The sequence below is a fragment of the Trachemys scripta genome, chromosome 3 (genome assembly GCF_013100865.1).
Source record: "Trachemys scripta elegans isolate TJP31775 chromosome 3, CAS_Tse_1.0, whole genome shotgun sequence".
NCBI lineage: Eukaryota > Metazoa > Chordata > Testudines > Emydidae > Trachemys > Trachemys scripta.
Genome location: NC_048300.1, coordinates 171,077,188 through 171,096,019, shown reverse-complemented (window position 1 = coordinate 171,096,019; position 18,832 = coordinate 171,077,188). Strand labels below are relative to the sequence as shown.

Sequence of the window (18,832 nt, the reverse complement as noted above, 5' to 3'; positions counted from 1 at the left end):
GGCTTTTGTGTGGTTAAAGAATAGTAGGGAAAATGGGTTGACGTAATTTGGCTGCATTATAAAAAACTCTTTCTTGTCTTTGTGGGCTAGTAACCTGATTTTTTCAGGCAACAGCAATAATTATAAATAAATGAGGTCAAATAAAGCTTTGAGTATGTACAGAGCTCAGTATTATTAATTATTATATCACATTTCAGTTAATCAAAACAAAGAAAATAAAAAACAGTATGATGGCAACAATAAACCTCATTTTAAATTCACAATGGTTGATTCCCCACTCACACCTACTTTACAACATTGATCTCAGTGGAGTAACTCCCGGTTTGCACTATGTAAGAGGAGAGACAGGCCCACACTCTCTGTATGGTGTCTTGAAAACAGATTCAGTTTAGCAGAATTTGCGAAGAAGTAATCCATTGTTCTTCACCTATGGAAACTAGGGAATGTGTATAAGCACTGGCTTTGAGACTCGGTTCTTTTTGTTTCAAAACAGATGTCTGGGTGGGGTTTTTGTTTTGTTTTGGAGCAGGCCCCACTCTGTCAAACAGCACAGCTTTGACAGTTACTTGCTTGAGGGACAGCTGAAATGCAAAGCATTTCTGATCAGAATATCATATTCAGCTGGAAGTTAATTACTGTGTCTGCCTTGCTATAAATAATTAATTATGCAAAACCCACACAGCTGCGGCTGGACAGAGTTAAGTGACTTGCTGTCAATGCTTCTCCATTCTAGAAAGGATGAAGGGATTTAGAAAATAAGCTCTTTAACTGCTGGGCCTTGCTATTATGATGACCCCTTCCTGATCAGATGAGAATATGATTACCACCGAGCATGCTTTTTTACAGAAAGGACATTTCCCAATTTAGGCTGGTTGGGCCCCAATAATAATCTCTTGAAAATGCGACTGTTGTGGTGCACTGAGAAGCCAAACACATCAGATTGTCTTAGGAAAACAGATTTGTAAAACCTCTTTAACTGTGCAGTCACGTCCAGTGAAGTCACAAACCAAAGCAGTGTTTGTATTTGAGAGAGACAGAGAGTGTGTGTGTGTGAGAGGGAGGGAATGAAGGCATATGGGTGTAATAGTCAATCTGTCTCCTTTTGTATCAGGCTATATGAAGAAAAGGCCATTTTTGCAGAAATTATGAAAACTGATGGCAGCAGCATTCTGAAATTCAATCAGACAATGAACATGTACATCGATTAATTCATTTGCCAAATAAAAATTATTTCTCGATACAGAGGGTGGGGAAATATGACTTTCTATTTGTCCCTTTGTGATGATCCATTAGCTTTGATGTATCTTAGGTTTTGAATGTATATGTATAACCATGAGCCTAGTCTGATATGGGATAAGTGTTTTTCTCTGCGTAACACCGATTTGGCAAAAATATGTTGTGCCTGCAGCACTAGTAAATTAAACATAAAACAAAGGCTTAGTAAATGTATTAGATACTTTGTTGTATGCAAACATTACTTGCAATAAAATAAACTGCTACAAGCGACAGGATATTTTGTACATACAAAGCATCTAATCTCACTTCAATTCATCAAGATGAGACTAGACCTTACTACATATTTTATTCTTGCCCTTAAGTAAAGCAAAGCAGTGCAGGCATCTATCTACCCAAATGAGTGAAAAGGTTTTTGAAAGGATTAAATGGAGAAAACAGTTCTCCGTAAACCCATTTATGGATTTGGTTGTGCAGCTCCTGTGCTGCACTTTGGTCTTGCTGTGTTCCAAATATATTACTACAACATAGTGCTTTGGGATACCTCCGGCATGGAAGGCACGTTACAGAGCAATGAGTAAGTGAGTGGAATGTGTAGACAAATACAGAAGCAATTACATGCTCAGAAATTAACCTTAGACATTATAACCTGTGTAAGAGAGAGAATCCTACCTAGAATGCCAGGGTTATCCCTTACCCACTGAGGCAAGTTCTATGGGATCCTTAACTACACTTGGAAAGCTACCAGAGCTAGGCATGACAGTACATTGGGTTAATGGTTTTCCAAAGCAAAGAACTTCTTACAATGCAGAAGTTGCCTTTGTGCTGAACTACAGTGGCAGCATTGGATATGAACAGGAATTCAGCTTATGACTCCTGGCCACAGGCAAGAATGCTGCCAGCTGAGCTACAGGAACATTGTGGGACCAAGTCTCCTTCTACTGAAGCCAAAGGACATTAGTATTTGACTCCAATGGAAGCAGGATTGGATCCAGCATAGCTGTCAATGATGTGGTTTTATAGTACAACTGGAATGGTAATAATGTATTAATGCCAAGGGTCAGCTTTACTGTACACTTAGTTTAACAGTATAAACAGTTCAGATGTTAGTGTCATCAGGAATCAGTATGAATGGTTAAAAGAGCCATGGCCTGCCAAATTTAATGAATCTGAAAAAAGTGATGCAACACTGCCGAAACTGCATCTCGCAAACACTTATAATGATTTACATTGACCCAGCCTATTTTCCTGCATTTCTTTTACATAAGAACATAAGATTGGCCCTACTGGGTCAGACCAAAGGTCCATCTAGGCCAGTATCCTGTCTTCCAACAATGGCCAGTGCCAGGTGCCCCAGAGGGAATGAAAAAGAACAGGTAATCATCAAGTGATCCATCCGGTCGCTCATTCCCAGCTTCACAAAGAAATTCCTGCATGTTTGCATTATGTCATTTTTGGCAATGGCTGTGCCTAAAATCTAAGGAAGCATTGTTCAGTAGCTCTTTTCTAACCTCCTGTGAATTGAATTGGAATAGTAGTGAGGAAAGCATTGCTAGAAAGTGAGAGAGAGAGAGAGAAAGAAAGAAAGAAATATATGAAGGACTAAGACCCACCAACGCAATCACAAGACATTGACAGTGTGGCGATGTAACCTACTGGTGAGTCTGTTTGACATGTCCCCCCGTCTGCCGAGCATAGAGGAAACAAGTTTTGACAGTCCCCATCTACATAGGGGTAGCTGTTTTGCTCAAGCTTTAGCAGCTCATGCTTTCAGCGCTGGAGGGTCTGAGTTCAATCCCTGGTATCTCAGCTAAGAGGGAAGCCATCATAGAAACACCCACTTGATCCTAAAAGATGATCTACAGATTACTAGAAAAATATGAAAACACTCCATTTTATCTGCTAACATGTGGTGATGGGAAAAAATTCATAGTGACCCCAATTTGGCAATATGTGGTCAGGGAGCCTAATAAAGGATTTAATTCAAATTTTATCCTGAGAAACCAGGTATTTTTCTTGAATCCAGTAACATGGATTCTACTAATACTTTCTGAGGCAGCAAATTCCGAACAGATTACTTACGTTCAAGGGTATAGCATGTATTCTGAAAATGCTTATTATGTGTATTAAATTAACATCAAATGTTTGTCAGTGAATGGAGGAACAAAAGCTAACATTCATGTTTCCTGTCCGTCCCCCTCGGGTCAGCAACTCAACACCCCATCTGTTTCCTCCAAACCCTTACCTCACCTCCTCACCTATTTGCTTGCATCCGGACCCCCTCATTTGCTCCTTCAACATCTATTCCCATTCAGCAACCTCAACCCGCCTCCCCAGATGCCCCGCTTCAGATCACAACATCCCCCGCACCCTGCTAACGGGCTCAGCAAACACATTGGGCTCTCTGATCCCCTCTGCCTCGCTTAATTATATATATAAATAAATGCGTGCATGTGTATATTTTGGGTTTTAACTAATGAGGTTATTCCTTTTTCTGCATATTTTGTAATATTTTATAATCCATTTGAAATTGCCTTTGTGTTTTTGTTATGTATTGTTTTTCTTCCTTATAAAAATTAATAAAGATTTAATTATAAAAATTATGTGATAAGTTCATCCCAAAATATACTGGCCCCAGCGTATAACAACTAAATTAATCTGACATCCTGATTTCTATTGTGAAATATGGTTTGGTTTATTTTATGTAATGGTGTTGCATAGAAGTAAACACAACAATCCTCTTATTTGTACTGGTAATTTTTATATAATATGGACATTACATTAAAATGAAGCATACTTCAGTTTTGTTGCAGAGGAGGTATAGTAGCACCATTTCTTTCAAGGAAAGCTTCCGATTAAAAAATCCCAAAAACCTAACACTGATGCACTGTCTGACAACAGCTGCTGTATGGGACTGGGAGGAGGTCCTTTTCCTAACCTGTTCTCAAACACAGTGCACAGACTGCAAAGAGACCAAACTCACCCACTTCCTGGGCATGGTTTTTATTAGCACAGAAAAGGAAGGGTGGTGGTTGTTTTTCTTTCCTTTTTTATTTTTTATTTATTTATTTATTTATTTGCAAAGACACAGAACTAGGACTTGGGAGATGTGAGATCAAATGCCTGGCACTGTCCCATACCTCCTAAGTGTCTTTGGGCAAATCACTTCATTTCTCTGTATCTAAGTTCTCCATCTGTAAAATAGTTAACATAATACTTTCCTACTACTCAGTGGGGTTGAGAGGTGCTTAGATACTATGGAAATGAGGCCATATATATATATATACCTAGTTAGGGAGAAGTGAGCAATAATACAACATAAAATTCAGCTCACAACTCCTCCCCAAACTGGGGTGCATCCACTGGCCTCAGAGCTAAATTCATCTTGGTGTTTCCAGTGAAGCCAACATAGTTACCACAAATATGAATGTAACCCCCAATGAGTCTGAAGAATGTATTTGACTCCCTAGCAGGATCAACACCTGCTAGCAAGGTGTGGTGTTTCAGGCAAACACTGTTATTTTGTAACAGGAACTTGGGCTGAAGACAGTGACACTACTTTTCCTCCATGTATTTTAACCCCCTGTAGATTTCTAGGACATTCTCAGGTCCTTTGTAGAAAGTTAAGTTACAAACCTCCATTCAGTCATTATCGGCCTCCTCCATTGTGCTATTCATGTTCTCCCCTCAAACCTCTAAGCACATGGAAATTCTAACTCATCTGTCATCTCTGCCCCTAAGGGAAATAGTCTTATCTTTACGGACATCCCCTATTGTACTGTAATTTGAATTCCATTTTCCAGAATTTTGGCATTTGTACACTATGGACCAATTTTATCCCTAATGTTCCACCAGAGATGATCTTGGCCCAGTTATCTCTCTGGAGTCTTCCCTGCCATGCCAAAGGCATCTCATACTAACACACTGTCTGAGATTCATGGATAACAGTGTGGGATCTCACTAAGAATAAGTTTGGATTTAATCCCTATTATTATGACAGTTCCAATACCTGTGCATTTCAGGGAGATTATCTTCTCTTTCCAGGAGGCTTTGATAAAGTGACTTCAGCCCCTAATGCATTATTAACTGAGAAGAATACTGTGTCTTCCCTATTACAAACCTCTGCTCAGAACTCCCAGCAGGAGCAAGGCAGGTCACTGAGTCACTATTAACCAATAGCTGATAGCTAATTGATTTTATACTTGTGTAGGGAAGCTTCTGAACCATAATTTAAAAACTAATTTGCTTTGTACTTTTAATATCATAAGTAGTTATAAAACCTTACAAACCTGTTATAGTCCAGGTTATAACATAGGCATGTTATAGTCCATCATTTTTACTGATCTTGGCTTAAAGACTGGTCTTTTGCAAATTCTTACTCCATAACACTCTTTATCTCTTAACCCAAATGCAAGAACCAACCCTCCAGCACCAGTTGCCTCATGGAGACATTAATATAGAGTTTTCAAAACTGAAACCACTTTAGGGTAGTTTTAATGAGGTACTATTTGCTAAAGCATGACTGACAGAAATAATAAGTCAGCATTTATGAGGGAACCCTCAGAAATGGAGCTGCCCCAGGCAGAGAGCCAACAGAAATTGTTGTGTGGATGAAATATCTCCTAAAATAACTCTCCTAACTGAGCCTAATGCAATTAAAGTTAGTGATGTACATAATATGAAAACTGGGAGCTCTTCCTGCTAATAACCACTGTGTAACTGGGGCAATCCATTTAATTAATTTAATATACACTTATATAGTCCCCTGATAGTGGATGTATAATTAAAATTACAGGCTTTGCATTCCAAAATCAGATTTTTGCAAATGACAGATCTTTAAACAAATAAAAACTTTTGGGGGTGGTTATTGCTCATTGTTTGCACATTTTGTTTTACAAGCAATTCGATCTGAAACTCAAAACCAGCTGTTATTTGAACTGAAACTTTTTTTCATGGCTGTCATGCTGTGTCACACAGTACATCTCTCTGTATATCATCTGTCTATCAAGAAACTAACATGTGACCCCAAGAGGATAGGACAAACTTGGATAGGGCACCTAGGCACTCTGGTAATACAAATAATAAAAATCCATCATGCTGTAACTACTTTTTTAAATCAGAATCAAATGACTTTTACAAGGGTATCTATTTTAGACGAGGGAAAGATAGTTGCTCACTCTCAAAATTCTTGACCCCTGTTTACAGAAGTGTTAAAAGCAAAAAAAGTTATTGACTGACCAGAAAGGTGACAATTAGCTTAGAAAACCAGGAGGTTAGAGAGAGATGTAACAGATGGAGACTAGTAACTAAGAGCTGATGTAAGAATTGAAATAAAGGTGCCGAGAAGCTTGGGAAAAGAGGAAAAGTGATCCATATTAACAAAATCTGATTATCAAAATAATATGATTAGATTATAAAGATGCAATATGGTGAAGTTTTGGAAACCTAGCCAAGTAAATCATTCAGTAGCTAAGTAGGCTGCAAGACAGAGGCAGTCTTAATAATTAAATTTGGAGGTATCTAAAATAGACATTTCCCTTTGAAATAAAAGAGAAGATTAAGGTCCAAGAAAACTAAATACTTCATGACAGTGGATGAGTGGAGTAATTTATGATGAGAAATGAAATAGACCACACACTGTCCCAGACATCTCAAAGTAGCATTAAAGTTACTAGGTATATGGCTTTCAATTAATCATGTCTTAAAATTAAAGGTGCACTGTGGTGTTCCTGACAAGTGTTCTCTGTGCCTATGTTGCTAGTGGAATAACAGAACCCCAATATAATGCTACGAATGCATAAGATGCAATTCTTATCTTAAAAATTAGTGCATTTCTATACCGTCTTTGAAAATGAATAGGTAGGTTTGGAGTGTTGTAGCTGTGTCGGTCCCAGGAAGAGCTCTGCGTAAGCTCAAAAGCGTGTCTCTCTCACCCAGAAAAGTTGGTCCAATAAAAGATATTACCTCACCCACCCTGTCTCTCAAGATAGATTTGGCGCATTTGGGATATTCCTTCATGTTTTTCTTCCTATGTGACATCCTGTCTCAGAAGTAAAAACACACATTTCCTTATACGTGACGATTTACTGGTAACAAATCTCAACAGCAACCTCTCGTCTGGTTCAAACTCTGGGAGAAGGCGAGTGAAGAAAACAAGTTGGAAATTAGTGGAAGTAGTGAGATTTGCATGTCATTCAAGGGTAGACTGAGGTGAGTTTTGCTATAACACTTATCTGATATGGGTCCCTCCCTCTAGGGGAAACAGAGGGATGAATTGTGCAGCTCCCAGGGCTGCTGTGCAGCCTTTGTACTTGCAGAAGACCAGTAAAATAAAGACACATTGTTCTTCCCTGCTTATAAGCATTATTAGTGTACATTCTGAATTCTAAAATCAGAAGTGAGGTCTTCTTTCGTATGCGTCACAAGTGGATATCTAAGTGTTTAGCCATCTAACTGCTGCATCATCAAGGATAGAAAGGCATTGCAGTCCACCATCCAATCTTCTAATTGTGCACTCCTCCACCACATGTCTCACTATCTGCGTTGCTGTCCCTGCAGTCACACTGTGAAGATTGTGCTAAGCCAAAATTCTGCACTGTGGCCTTTTGGAGGCATCCCCTGGTGAACAGCATAAAACGAAACAAAAGTGGACAAAAAAACAGAACAAAGGCTCGCATTCGAAGAAGGGAGGTTTTGCCCTGCAGTGGCCTGAGAATGGGTAAGTGCTGTTTCATCATTGCTACTAAGTTTTGCCCACCTCCAGGTATGACATTTAATGCAAATTATATAATGAATTCATTTGCATATTTGCATACATTTTGCATTTAATCAACAACTCCAGCTTTTTAAATTGTGCTGGTGAAAAGCGTCAGATTTATCAGAAATCCTAGCGTCAGTGAAGTCAATGGCAAAGCTCTTCATTGTCTCAAATGGTGCCAAGATTTCACATGGTGAATGGAGGAGACCACTCTTCACTGGCGGGAGAGCAGAAGGGCAATTTTCCTACACGCATTGCTCTGCCAGCCTGCCTCAGCCCTAATCTACATATAGGCTCAAAAGCCAGAAAATAAGTAAAATTAATCCCACATTTATTATTTTCTAAAAAAAATCTTGTAATTTATAAGCCAATCTTGTGATTTTTGGGGGGAGGGGAGACCTGACTCCTGATTTTGTAATTTGTAAGTGTTTGGCTTGGCAATATTCTAACAGGGGTGGTTCAGTCTTCATGGTCCTTGCAGTTAGTGCAAACCCTGGTGCTCAGCTTGATGCAAAACTCACTTGATGCATCAAACGTCTAGTAGATGGGACCAGCTTTCACTGAGCTGTGCTGCATTCAAACTGGTAGCCGACAGGCATCAAGTCCCCCAATAAAGTGCTCACTTAAGAAGGAAGAACGGGCAGATGGACACCCACATCCACAAAATGTGGCATGCAAGTTAAGGTTGCATACCTAATACAACACATGGAAATGAAAAAGTTAAGGCACCTAACAATACCTACCCTCTGCTCGTTCACTGAGGGATATGCACCTCCCCACTAGAAAAGTAACCATATAACACACACTACACACCACGTTCCTAACTCTGCTCCAGGAGGGATGACAGCCTTCCAGCACCTCTCCTCAAACTCTCCACCACCATAACTTGACTAGCCTGTCCCCCTCCTGCTACCCAGTCTGCACAGTTCTGAAAAAAAAAAATCACACTCGCTCATGTCTGATGAGTAGTGGGCACCAGAAGTCATGGATACTCAGCAGTTGGCCCATTCATTTGATATGGATTATATAATAAGTATTTATACTGGTAACAAATTAAACTAGCTTGACTGTTCTCTGCTTATTTCTGTCATATGGAAAGTATGCTTCATGGACACTAGCCAAGAGCTTTACACGTTTTTGGCTCTGTTCTGATCTATAAGTTTGAATGCATATTCTGAGCACCACGTTGCTGCAGTCTAGCATTACAATGATTCAGAATTATTTTGTCTCCTTTGACTGCAAAAAGGTTTTGCCAAAGTAGTTTTGTGAAATTAATTGTGCTGTCGGACTGTCATGTGTTATTTCGTACAGTAGAATTTACTGTGCAGCACAGAACAGATGCACTCGTATGGGTGGACAGGCTGATGGAATACACAGGAAATTATTCATTTTGTAGTAAAAAATACAATGAGCTATTCAGCACGTGTTAGAGTAGTGAATCACATCGAGTGGCTGCTTCTGTAGTCCGTGGTTTCAGTGGATGAGGAAAGAGATGAGAAAGTATCTGAAAATTAAGTGTGATTGAAGTGCTGCACTTTTTTGCATCCCCTACACTACAAATGCCATCTCTCCCCCTATGGTGGTAAAATGTTGTGATATTCATTAATAACAAATAAAAAGAATACTGATAGCTGTCCAGTATATCACTATTAAAAATAAACTGAGCTAACTGTGGGTGAATGCTAGTTTAATACGGACAGCCACTGTATGTTATACAGCAGTTTTGCATATTAGGAATATCGGAATTGCCATATTGGAGCCAGTTGTCTATCTAGTCTAATATACTGTTGGACAGTAGCCAGAAATAGGTGTTTCAGAGGAATGCGTTAGAACCCTGCACAAGGCAACATAAATCTCATCCTGATCCCTAATAGCTAGCGATTTCTCCAAAGCATGAGATTTAGTATCCTTTCCAAAACGTTTATATTTGGTAAATGTGATTTCTCTGGATATTCTTGAAATCCATATAAGTCTCCATTCCCTTTTTGAATCTCACTGTGTTCTTGGCTTCAATGACTTCCTGTGGCAATGAGTTCCACAGCTTAATTACATGTGGGTAATTACCAACCGTGAACAGTCACTATTACTGAAAACTGAATTTATGGAAGAGTTAGCAAAATTGTACAAGTAAAAATGCCAAGTGTCCAAAAGAGTTTGTCTAGATCAGTGTTTCATTAGTTTGAGCTGCTTCTGTCACAATGGGGAAGTATAAGTCAATCTTCAACCACTGATGATTCCTGCTAGCAGTAAGTCAGTCCAGGACAATCTTTACGGTTTCCAGATTTCTTTAAAATATTCCACAAACAGGAAAAAAAACCTACATGAATTGGATAAATAATTTGCTGACTTATTCAACAAGTTCTGCTTGCAGCATTGCATACCGGCACTGCACAGGACTGAGCCCAGAATCCGCACTAGCATAGCCAAATCAGAGAAGATAACCAAAAGAAACCAAAAGCAAAATTTGTCTCTCACTAAACTTAGTTTAAGTCAGGAGTGAGGCCAACTAGCTCATGGTATTGCATTGCTGCATAACCAATGTGAGTTTGAGGAGAATCAAGCACTTCTAATTTTCTTTGGAAAATAGAGGCCTTCACCTAATCCATATCTCAGGAATCTATTTCCTTCTTGATTTCAGTAAAGTCACAGGACATGTTATAAAATGCAGTGGATTGCTGACCTTCCTCCAATGCGCACACATCTGGTTAAAAAGAAAGTGAATGTGCGGAGTAAGTCCTTGTTGACAATACTTCCCATGAGCTGTGTGGCTCATCTTCCTCTTACTGACTCACCAGTACCACAGGGTCACTGATGGTCTAAATTATCAGTAGACTAGATGAGTTGCAAAGTTTTTCATTTCCATTATAGGACACCGTTCCCAAGAGAGCACATTTGTGGTGACAGAAATTATATAATGGCTAGCCCTGGGGGTCTCAGCCCAGTTCCTAAAAATGACCACTACAATTGACATTCATTTTCCTAGTTGTTGGCATTGTCAGGTCTGCTCTACACACAGAAATGGCACCAATTTAACTAATTGCTTTCTATGCAAGTTCAGTTAAATTGGTGCGAACACTTTGAAATCAGGAAAAGGCGGCATAAAATCCATATAACATAATTTGGTTTGTTATGTTGGCCACTTTCAGAAGAGATGGGACTGGGACAAGTAACTTCCACTTCCCTTCACTAGCTAAGCCTCCTGCGTTTTAGAATGGATTCACCCAGGAATAAGGGCAGACAATGTTACTGAGACACCATTTTACTAGGCATTGAACTTACACATAGTAAGACAATCCATGTCCAAAAAGAGCAAAGTAAAAAAGTCATTCAAAGGGGAAGAGGGTGAACAGAGGTGCAGAGTTTTGAAATGACTTGTCCATGGTCACTTAGCAGAGCCATATCCCCTAGATGATATTACCTCACAGCTAATTTTATGGCACTCTTATGAAGCCACAATCTCATTCCTTGGCTGATAAGTGGTCTCCAGAACCCTCTGCCAGTATTTATGATAATATAAAACAGCATAAACCTTTGATGACTCTGGATCAGTCAATGGAATATAGGTACCAGTGTTATATGAGTAGATATATGCTGACATGAGATGTTAAGGCAGTACTCCATTAACTGCAGGACTAGGGCCTGGCTTTTAAACATTTATTCAAACTTAATATGCAAATACTGCATTGACACAGCTTTTTTTTTTTGCTTGTTTGTTTGTTTTCACTCCCCACTCCCCTGCCCCCCCGCCCCAGCCGCCCCACACACCTTATTGAATTTAAAAATTAGTGGCAGGTCAACAGAGACTATAAATTAAGAGTATATAAGGAATATGATATATAATCTTAATCTGAGTATATGAAAGAATAAGAAATTACATCTCCCAGTTTGTGATGAATTTTTAATCCTTTGTTTCTGTACATACACACACTTTATAAATAATCCTATTCAGAGTAAAAAGATTTGTTTGCAACCACCAGTTTGCATGTAAATAGTTCATATGAATACCTCAGTCTGGTCATTAATATTGTCAGTCTTGTAGATTTCCTTAAATATCCTTAGCTATACTTGGAGTGAAGTCTCATGTCATTGGCTTATTGTCATGCAATATCAACAAAGAGTCTGGTGGCACCTTAAAGACTAACAGATTTATTTGGGCATAAGCTTTCGTGAGTAAAAACCTCACTTCTTCGGATGCATAGAGTGACATGCAATATGTTGCTATTACGGACAATATTTTGAAGGGATATCATTCTTTGTATGGTGTTTGAGGTCCAGTGAGATACTGGCTGGGGTGTAACAGAGGGAGAAGAAATCCTATCCAGTGATCTGTCTGGTATTTATTTCTGTCATTTTGAGTTCATTTTAACTCAAGCACAGATTTCAAGGCACTGTTTCAGTGGAAATTGAGTACATTGGTCATGGAAAGTGAGCATGGGGCTGGGAGGGGGAAGAAGAGAGGGACATATCCTGACCAAATCCCCTTTGTAAGCAAACAAGCAGAAAGAGCAGGGCTAATGAATCCTGGTCTGGTAAAGATGGGTAGCCTGATTACTCAAGACAGACGTGAAGGTGGGAATAGGCAGAAGCCTCTCTGTCTTTCACATTATATATAAAATGTATAGACAATCTCATTTTCAGGTGGTGTGTGTTGTGGATTGGGTACCGAGGTTTCAAACAGTGGTTCTTTACGGCAGAAATGTAGAAGCAGTCTAATTTCATATAAAAAGAATGATGCTATTCCAGCAGAGGGGGTGATGTTAATCAGATCCAGTCATGGGAACCCCCCTGCAATTGCATAATTCACAAGATTCCACTCATTTTCTTTAACCTTTAACTACAAACCATCCACCAGCCCTATCCCTATCCTCAAATATGCACACACACACCCGCCCCTCAAGAGTCAGGTCTTCATATCTGCAATGTTTGAGATTGCTTTAGGAGCAGTTTCCACACAAGGTTTCCTTAAAAGAAAAAAAATAATAATTAAAATCTGGCATTTTTCACCATCTTGTGTGTTACTTTGACTTTCTCAGGCATTGCTGAAAAGAACCAGCGGGACAACATGAAGAGCATGTCAAACACGGGTTATTCTTCTTTCAATATATAGATATATATTTAGTAGTTTGCTTATAATGTAATGGACTTCTTGTTTTGGGAAAATCACTTTCCTGTCAGAAATAGCTATTATGTCAAATCATGTTCAATTTCAAGCAGAAAGCATGAACAAAGAAAGAAAATGCACGATCCATGATGGTTTATCATATTGCTGGTAATCGGACCAGGCGAGCTCTGTGGAACTTGCTGAGTCTATTTCTATCTGGGCAAAGCTTATTATTATTTGCAGTCATTGAACAATGGATTCAGTATTCCCGCACTGTCTCAAGAAGTGTTTTTATATGATGTAAGCTTGCATGATTTAAGCTCTGGACTGTGTCAGGCTATGATAAAAGCTGCCATCACCTCACCAGGAATTTCCTGTAATGTATAAACACTTGACTTCACACTAACCTTCCCTCCTGCCTCTCGCACATCCTCGCATGCATATCAATGACTGCTGAAAAGGGCACTGCTGTGTACCTAGGCCTAGTCAACAGCCTGCATTGATCAAGGCCTAAGGATTGCTGCCCCACTGACTGCTAATCAATAAATATTGAGTGCAAACCCCTGCTCTAAATTCAGCAGGGTTAATAAGTGTCTACACAAAACAATGGTCTGAAATACAATCTTTCTATTCAGTGAGCAGAGAGAGGTAGAAATGTTTGCTTCAGCAGCTGTAGATAAAGCCTGTGGGAGGCAAAGCTTTAGCTTTTACCCAAATTTGGCCTGAAGCATTCTTGATTTGCTAAGTGTGCTGTGCATTAGAGGCAGCTATGCTGCTGACAAGAGAAATACCTCATATGATCACATGTTTCTGAGCTCCAGAAAGTCTTTGTTTGATCTCCTTTGCACATGGAGGGCATATGAAGCTCCTTAAGGTCCCCTCTGTTAGACCTTTAGTTTTACCTTTTATGCTCAATAAACAACTCTAAATGCACTCAGGATGGGGGAAAGAAATCAAATTTAATACCTGGCAAAATGCCCTCTCTCTTTTACATAGGTGATGATGCTATCTTGAGATGAGAAGCAGACCTCAAACAGAGAAGCAAGAATGGTTGTAAGAAGCCCAATTTCTAATAATTTTGATTGTTACAAAAGACAGCCCTAAATTTCAAACAATGCACAGGACGATGACCTTAGTGTAAAACCCAGCACAGAGATACAGTTTGCCAAACTATCTGAATAAATTGGGGCAGTCAACCAGCTGCACTATCTGCTAGTTTATGATGAATGGTGATGTCTTAACGTCGGCTCAACATCTGTCTGCCTACTTCATTTCTAATTGCATAACCTTGGCTAGCTGGTATTGGTGGTATGCTAGATTTCAGTGCTGCAATGTGAGACAAATGATGCATGACTGTGAAGGATTAGGTATGTTTATACTCTCTAGCCAAATCTGCCTTCAGCAGATGCCCAATTTACTACAATATGCTGTTAATGATGTATTGATCATTTCCAGTGGATTATTGGAAACATCTTCATAGTAATACGGGAGGGTAAGCTTTTACTTACCATTTGGGTTTTTCTAAAGTACTCTCTACCAGAGGTGCTGCACCTGCTATTAGATTATGGTGTAAGATGTGTATGATATGTGTCTATTCATAAGGTTTATGAAAAAAGAGTGCCATTTGCAAATAAAGACAAATATATTACACCGTGAGTCTGCTGAAATACGTATGTACCTATCAAACATGAAAGAAACATTATTTGTTGAAACCAAATTGTCTGTCATTCTGCTTTTCTGTGTAACTGCCCCTGCATTTACATTAAAATGGGGGTTTCATTCATTTTTTTATTAAATCCAAGTTTTGTATCTCTTCCGCAATGATCCACACTCCCATGCCAACCTAATGAAATATAAGGCCCAGCTGTGGCACCCTTACTCATGCTGTATTGTACATTTCTCCATCATGATAGTAATCTCAACAACACTAAAAGCAAGAAAAGGGACCTGTGTCGTATGAAGTGTAACTTGCTAAAACAAGAAACTACATAAACTTATGTAAAAGACTCTCTCCCTTCCTCTTCCTTGCCTGATGTCCTCTCTCCCTGTGCTACATCATATCTAAGCTCGGACCTGTTCCTACCGACACGTTTATACATGTGATCTGGACTCACATTAGTCCCATTTATCAGAGGGGTAGCCGTGTTAGTCTGGATCTGTAAAAAACGACAAAGAGTCCTGTGGCACCTTATAGACTAACAGATGTATTGGAGCATAAGCTTTCATTCAGCTGACGAAGTGGGTATTCACCCACGAAAGCTTATGCTCCAATACGTCTGTTAGTCTATAAGATGCCACAGAACTCTTTGTGGCTTATTAGTCCTTCCTCTGTTAAGCACCATGTACACCTATGGTAACGATATAATAATAATGGACATTAAAGGTTAGACTTTCTTATTTAGGACTTCAGATTTGCCAATTTGATTATGAATCTGAGTGGACAGCTTGGTGCAGAGGGTAACCATTTTCCCACTGTCAAGGAGGAGATCTGGGTTTCCATTTTGGATTTGGTCCTCTTGCATCACAATTCAGAGGGATCTGAGAGTGCTATATGGATGTGAACAGTCATAATGTAGATGATTTAAAATATGTTGTGCTAAGAAAGGGGGCAATCAAATCTTTCAAGAAGGTGCTGACTTGAACCATGTCCCCATTGCCCAGGCTCTAGTTTTCACAATTTAATTTACTATTTACTGATATGATCACCCTTCTGCGGAGCAGTAGCAGATGTCAAGACCTTTCAGGTTGGCTTCCCATTGGAGGAGAAATCAGTAACATGGGATCTGGGTATTTTCTTAGTGTAACTTTTTTTTTTTTCTCTACCACGCCAATCCTTGAACAGAGGCAGCCAAAAACACCACATAGCCAATTCCCTCTTTCGGGGATCTCAGACCAAACACTAGGGCTAGTGCCTCATTTCCAGGAAGCAACTCTGTCTCAATATCTGGCTTTAATTTATCAGATTAAGGCAGAGACTAAATTCCCTTGCTGCTTGCCACAGCACCTCCTTACAAAAATGTATATAAAAAACTAACAACATTACAGTGTTTTTTCAAAGCCTGAATGGTGCTCTCACACTAAGAACATGTAATACTGTGTGTAACAGCACCACCTGGTTACTCCCACAGGAACAATGTTATGGCTAGGGCCCTACCAAATTCACAGTCCATTTTGGGCAATTTCACGATCATAGGATTTTAAAAATAGTAAATTTCATGATTTCAGCTATTTAAATCTGAAAATTCACGGTGTCGTAATTGTAGGGGTCCTGACCCAAAGGGGAGTTCTGTATGCATGTGTGTGTGTGGGGGGGGGGTCTCAAGATTATTGTTGGGGGGGGTTGTGGTACTACTGCGGGCAGAGTGGGGCAGCTGGAGAGTGGCAGCTGCTGGCCTGAATCCCAGCTCTGAAGGCAGAGCCACCACCACCAGCAGTGCAGAAGTAAGGATGGTATGGTATGATATTGCCATCCTTATTTCTGCGCTGCTGCCTTCAGAGCTGGGCGCCAGGCTAACAGCTGCCGCTTTCCGGCTGCCCAGCTCTGAAGGCAGCGCAGAAGTAAGGGTGGCAATACTATGACCCCCCCCAAAAAATAACTTTGTGACCCCCACCCCACAACTCCTTTTTGGGTCAGGACCCCCCATTTGAGAAATGCTGGTTTTCCCTGTGAAATCTGTATAGTATAGGGTAAAAGCACACAAAAGACCAGATTTCATGGGGGCGGGTGGAGACCAGATTTCACAGTCCGTGATGCCTTTTTCCTGGCTATGATTTTGCAGAGTTCCCTCCCTCCAGGTAGGCTCATTCACTAGGAATGATTTGCCCCAAAATTTCCTAATCTATAACATGCCCACTTCACCTCTTTCCCTCTACATAATTTCACAGCTGCCTATTTTGTGTGGGGTTTGGAGCTAGTGCCACATGGTGGCAGCAGTGAGCTGAGGTTACCTAGCAGTGGAGGTGGTGGTGACAAGAAGAAATCAACAATTTAAAAAGGGTGGCCAGGAAGGTTAGTCCTTCAGGGCTGAATTTTCAAAGCAGTGCACTGGGGTGTACAGTGATATTAATTGGAATTGCTTGGCCAAATCCCTAAGCAATGCTTTGAATGTTTATCCTTAACTGTTAAGGGTTCAACTGCAGTCCTGAACTTTGTATAATATTTAGCCTGAATATATCACAAGAAGATTGGAACATATTATGAATATTTAATAGTCACAGTGAAGGCATTTTCCAATTACAACCCTCCAGCTGATAAAGTAGCTTCAAAAGAAAAAAATACCATGCAGACCCTGTCAATGAACAATTTGGTGCTTGTTCCACGTATGCACTGTAATTACCTACAGAATATATTGGCATTATTTTGATTGTGAAAATTAATTTTTCAGCTGAATTGACGATTCATAGCTCTAGTTAAGATAATGGATACCTGCAATTTTCTCTCAATACCTTACTCTAGAAATAAAGAATGGAATGTGCATAACAGTAGCAGATACAGAAGACATGCTTGCTTAGGATTTCTGTGTAAGAGATTTTTTGTTCATAAAGAGATTTAAAAATTAGAATTTTATTTCTTCCCCATATTTGTAAGATTATTCTAATAGCTACCAAGGTCCCACTTCACCAAAGTAGGTTAGCATGTACTTACCTGCTGTGCTGAACATGGATGGACATAAGCATGTGCTTAACTTTAAGTGCTTTGCTGAATTGAGGTCTGATTCAGTAATGTGTTTTGCACACTGCGTCTGCATAACGATTGAGTCCTCGCTCTATGCAGATAGACGGTGGGATGGTTAGAGAGGTGAAGCCCACACCTCACCCCCAGCACAGAGGTAAGGTGTGGGACGGTCCACAGCCCCCTATCCCCAAAGCCTATTCTTCCATCTAAAAGGATGGAATAACATTTGTAGCCCCTCTGTGCCAGAGCCACGTTGCGAGACTGCAGCACAGTCCCTTCTATCCAACTCCCAACAGCCCAACTGTTATTCTAACCTGTGGGCTGGAATACCACCTGAAGACTCTCTGAACCAGTTGCACTGGGTACTGGGCCACTGGAGTTGCTTACATGTGGACCTCCTCTCACCGGGCGCAAGTGTGGCCTTCCCCACTGGACTATACATGTCTGGCACAGAGACCTTTCCCACAGCACATAGTGGGTGTGCAGGTCCCCCTGTGGGACTGCTCTGCCAATGGGAGCCCCACATAGCCCCTATGTGTGTTTAAGTGTTGGCAAGGTCCTTGGCGTGGTCCTCAGAACCTTGAATAATTTCATCCTGTCACAGGAACTATTAAGTTAGCTCCTGACTGTCACATTCACACATCTTGGCGCTGCTTAGAACTTATTTTCCTTTGATTTTTAACATTTTAACCAAAGCCCAGATCCAAACACAGATAAGCTTTCGGGACGTACAGCTCCATCTCAAAATCCACATCCAAGCTGTACAGCTCCCCCACCTCTATTTTTTACTCAGACACAGCAACTTTCCAACATTTCCAACAGGGCAAAATGCTCACGAAAACAAGGAGGAACATGATTTAAAAGAAGTGACATGTGTGCCCTCCTCCCCCCAATTCAAATCATACTGTACTTGAGCAGTACTGCTCATATAGAAGATTGCTGGATTGCTAGAGTCTCTCCAGAGACTTCAATCACTGGACATGAACTCCACCAACACCAGGGCTAGTGCTTTTCCTCTGGGTAGAAACAACAGGAGTGAAGGCTTTAGCAAAGTGGGGGATTCATC

At 40.2% G+C, this 18,832-nt stretch overlaps 1 long non-coding RNA gene across 1 annotated transcript; it reads left to right on the top strand.

The window, feature by feature from the left end:
* The first annotated feature begins 2,837 nt into the window (after positions 1-2,837).
* LOC117874044 lies at positions 2,838-14,508 on the top strand. The gene is made up of 3 exons (XR_004644878.1): positions 2,838-2,891; positions 7,792-7,951; positions 14,088-14,508. It is a non-coding gene; the product is annotated as an uncharacterized LOC117874044 (long non-coding RNA).
* The last annotated feature ends 4,324 nt before the right edge of the window (positions 14,509-18,832 follow it).